Here is a 4989-nt window from a genome sequence, read left to right on the forward strand (position 1 = left end):
TCAATGTTGTTCTTGGTATTGTTTTGATCATATTCTCTATTAGAAGCATTCCTCCTTTCCACCACTCTATAGTTAGATAGATTATGATCCAACTTTCGACATTTCTTACAATATGTGGGGATTACTTAATAATCTATATTTTGAACACAACCTTTTAAAAGAGACTCGTACGTCATCTTTTAAACCAATCCAAACATTTTCTGGAAGAGATTTCATCTACTTTTATTTTAGCAAGAGGAGTACCTACATATCTTTAAGGGTTGTTTAATATAATTTCAGTTGTGAAGATGATAAGGCAGACCTAGTAGTAAAGCCAACAAAGGAGAGACGGGTAGGTCTTCTTCTGATGTGAAGTTGGGGAATTTTTGAATTTTTTACCAAAATAATTTATTATTTAAATCAATTTACAACAGTAAAATATTTTTTCAAAATTTTACAAAACTAGTATAAACGTTGTTGATAATAACATATTAGGCCATCTATTAATTCTGCCAAGAAACAGACCAAAACTAACGGGGGACGGCGTTAAAGTTAGAATACGTTACTACAAATAACGTTTTAGAGTTTAAGTTGGAATACGTTACTGCAAGTAACGTTTTAGAGTTTAAGTCGAAATACGTTACAACTGGTAATGTTTTAGAATTATTATCTTAAATCCAATTTACCCATTAGCCGCACTTCCCTCACCTTATAACCTAAACCCTATTTCATATTTTTTTCCCCTTTCATTCCCTCGCTAAGAGAGCATATGCATGCCGTTGGTTCGATTCTTGTCGTTAGTGTTGCCGGAAAAGGAGATTCACAATCTTTCAGCGCCATAAGTATTTCGAGAGGTAGTTTCTTTGCTTAAGGTATGTTTTTCTTTATGAAGGAATTGAATTGAATCGTAAGTAGGATTCTATCTTGTATAAATTGAAGACTAAAATTGGATTCCAAAATAAGTTGTTATCTGGTTCTTGTTTTGTTTAGTTCGATTTAAGGATTGTTTCATGGTCACTGAACTCAGAATTGTTATTTAAAGTTGTAACAATTGTATATTGTTGAAGAAGATTGCGTAGCAGTACATTGAGAGAATAGCTATAGTCATTGTTACATTGTCTTTTAGATTAGTATATGTTTATTAGTTAGTTACATAACATAATTAATTTGTTAGCCTAAATTGCGTAACTCATTAGTTGGTTAACTTTGATTATTGTAATTAGCACTTTAGTCATTTATATAAATAGCCTACTGTACAGATGTAAACATACAATGAAACTATCTAATAATGATAATCTATATTCTTCTTTGTGATTCCTCAAATTTGTCTCATCTATTCAAACAATTCTCTGTAATTTTTTATTCTTAACATATATCAAGAAAAATATTATACTCGAGTTCTATTGTTGCTTAGTGTAGTCTAAGATGGTTTGTCTTATATCAACACACTTCCAAATTAAAGAGAATGACCTTAAAATTTTTATATGGGATTTCATAACTTCACATCACTTTTGAAGTATGTCGCCAAAAAAAAAAACTACATAATAGTTCGGGCTAACATTTAAGTTTACTTTCATGTGTATTTCATAGGTATTTTTTATGGCTAATGATAGTGAATACAAGTTGGATCCCGGTCCATTGGAATCGAATGTATTAACGGGACAACTTACTCATAGATCACAAGATATATGGGAAGGAAATGTTAATATGATTCTTAATACGAGGAGAGAAGATGGAAATTTTTGGAAGCTCATAGAGAAATATCCCATCCATCCACGAGTTCTTGGAGTAATTAGATTATCTGGATTATATGGTGTTTACAAATCTAATCAACCTGCTATTGACCGTAGTTTGATCACTGCACTAGTTGAGCGTTGGCGTTCCGAAACTCATACTTTCCACTTTAGAACAGGCGAAGCAACAATTACCTTGCAGGACGTAGAGGTGTTGTATGGATTACCTGTGAATGGTGATCCAGTACTTGGTAATGAAATGATAAGGACCATAGAGGATTGTCAAAACATTTATCAAAGATTATTAGGTTTTGTTCCTTCTCGTGAAGACTTCAAAACAAATTCCATCAAGGTCGCTGTATTTAATTCACACATGTTAAGCCAGCCACATTTGTCGAACATGGCAACACAAGATATGGTTAATCAGAAGGAAAGATGTTACATGTTCTGGATGATTGCAGGTATGATGATGGCAGATACATCTGGAGCTAATGTACCTGCCTATGCTCGAAGACGTCGATAAAATTGGATCTTATAGTTGGGGGAGTGCGACCTTGGCATACTTGTATCATTTTCTTTGTAAAGCTTCATAGAGTACCCAAAATGAGATAGCCGGATTCTTGCCACTACTTCAGGTATACCTAATGATTGTACATATAATTTATTTATATTTCTTTCAATTTGTCTCTGTAGTGTTATTGGAGGATGAAATTTTTTAGAGATGTAATCCTAAAACTCTTTCTCCCAGATTTGGGCGTTGGAGAGAGTCACTGTTCTCCATCCTCAAATAGTAGCCGACAGAGATGCGAGAACTATTTCTCATGTTGGTTTGACTAGGGGTCCGCATGCTACTAGATGGTTTGCACATCTTAGTTGGACGAATACCTCCAAGCATGTGTTGAAAGTTTATAGGGATGCACTTGACTCTATGATAGAAGATCAGGTACATTGCTTTTACTTATTTATAAATATTGTAAATGTAAAGACTCACTTTGCTCTTTTCTTTTTTCATGTAGTTTATTTTGGAACCGTATTCCGATGACTTAATTGAGAGTCTTCCTCTCTATTGTCATGCTGGACGAGGGAGTTAGAGTTCCAATTTTTTGTTGGGATGTGGTCGAGGTTCATTTTCCAGATCGTGTTATGAGGTAATTTGGACTACAAGAATCTATACCAACTCCGTTTCCATTTGATTCCAACCACTTTTGCCATGATCGTCCAGGAAGACCAAATACAAATTGGGAGTTGGAACATGCACATTGGTTATCATTTTGGAACCAACGTCTCCAATATAGTTGTGATGCACCGGTTAATAATGAACCACTTCGCTATGTTTGGTTCAGGCGCATTACTCGTCTTGTTATTGGTAATCCTAATTCACGTCCTCAAAATCAACAAGGTTATGTGCCTAATTCGACGGCATATGAAACTATGGTATGCCATTTATTGATTAGTGTTGTTTAGTGTTGTTGCTGCCAAGTGATTTATTTGTCTTTATTGATTTTAGTGTGTCATTTATTTTGTTTAATGTAGTTGCTGGCAAGTTTTTCATTGTTCTTGGTACTGCTAAGTGTTTAAAAAAATGCTAAAGGTAATATATATAGGAAAATTAAAAGAGTGAGAGTAGTGAAGTGGGGATACTGATGAGGAGATGTAGATGTTATTTTCATTTTTATGAATGATTGGAATCAGCCAGTTGCATTTTTTAGTTGGCAGTGAATTCATTGCTTAAGTGATAGTTCGATCTAAATCATCAGATTAATGGTGCGTCATTAAATAACTTTTACTTTAATTTATTTAGGTGCGTCATATTCATTCGATGGTTGATGAAGCTAAAACACTTGGTGATAATCCATCATATGAGGCCTTATACATGTTTAGAAAAATGGTGCGAGATTAAGGTTCTGATTGTTTGAAATATGTCCATGAGGATGACCGGGTTCATGTGTGAGTCAATTATAGAAGAGATGTGGTACAACCTGTCAAGTTACATCACCCAGTTCGTAGGCGAGGAAAAGGTGGTGTTGCTGGTAGGAGAGAACGTGCTGTTGAAAGAGGACAAACACATGTTGAAATGGATCAGGCCACACAAAATGTCCAAGAAGCCTCAGAAGATGATCAAGCAACATCCAATTATAATATTGGTTCTATTTCAGGAGGTTGCACTCATGAATTCACTCAGGCATCAAATATGACATATCAACTGTCAGAAACAGATATCATGCCATACGTGACGCCACAGACTCTACAAATATCAAGTCATCCAAGTCTTTCATCACTTGAGAATGTCATTGGTAATTTTGAGAATGTCCCAAATTTTACCTCATCGCCTGTGCCTCTGATCATTGAAACCCCTGATGTCACTAATAATTTAGAGGACTCGAATCATGATATGGACATAATGATCCAAAGGATGCAAATGAAGGCGGTGATACGACTATTCAAAATAGTGAACCATCAAGGAGGGAGAAGCGTAAAATTAAACTTAAGCCTTGTGGGACTGGTACTATAACATCTGACATTTTTTATTTGGTTTTACTCTCTTTTAGAATAATAGAACATTTATATTTTCTTTACAGGCATTCACTATGCTATCCAACATGTCCAAAAAAAGAGAGCCTAGAATAAGTAATGAAAATTGATGTTGCTGAAATCTTTTGGTGCTGCTGAAAATTGCAGCCAGTACTGCTAAAAATTGTTGCCAGTATTGCTGAAAATTGGTGTTGCCGAAAATTTTTAGTGCTGCTGAAAATTGGTGCTGCTGAAACCTTTTGTTGCTGCTGAAAATTGCAGCAAGTACTGCTGAGACTTTTTGTTGTTGCTAAAAATTGCAGCAAGTACTGCTGAAATTTTTTGTTCATGCTGAAAATTGCAGCCATTACTGCTAAAAATTGGTGCCAGTATTGCTGTAAATTGGTGTTGCTGAAAATTTTTAGTGAAAATTGCAGCCAGTACTGCTAAAAATTGGTGCTGCTGAAACTTTTTGTTGCTGCTGAAAATTGCAGCAAGTACTGCTGAGACTTTTTGTTGATGCTGAAAATTGCATCAAGTACTGCTGAAATTTTTTGTTCATGCTGAAAATTGTAGCTAGTACTGCTGAAATTGGTGCGGTTGAATTTTTTTGTGCTGCTGAAACCTTTTGTTGTTGCTTAAAAATTTTGGTGCTACTGAACCTAACATTATAATCACTGCACTTTTTGGTATGGTATTTAATTTTACTTGGTGAATAGATTACTTTAATTTCAAAAGTATAAAGGCTTTAGAATGGTGATGTAAG

At 34.8% G+C, this 4989-nt stretch overlaps 1 long non-coding RNA gene across 1 annotated transcript; it reads left to right on the top strand.

Moving 5' to 3' along the window:
- Positions 1-808: 808 nt before the first annotated feature.
- On the top strand, positions 809-2811 carry LOC138338194 (uncharacterized). The gene is made up of 2 exons (XR_011211627.1): positions 809-851; positions 1570-2811. It is a non-coding gene; the product is annotated as an uncharacterized lncRNA (long non-coding RNA).
- The last annotated feature ends 2178 nt before the right edge of the window (positions 2812-4989 follow it).

The sequence above is a fragment of the Solanum lycopersicum genome, chromosome 9, assembly GCF_036512215.1.
Source record: "Solanum lycopersicum chromosome 9, SLM_r2.1".
Classification (NCBI taxonomy): Eukaryota; Viridiplantae; Streptophyta; class Magnoliopsida; order Solanales; family Solanaceae; genus Solanum; species Solanum lycopersicum.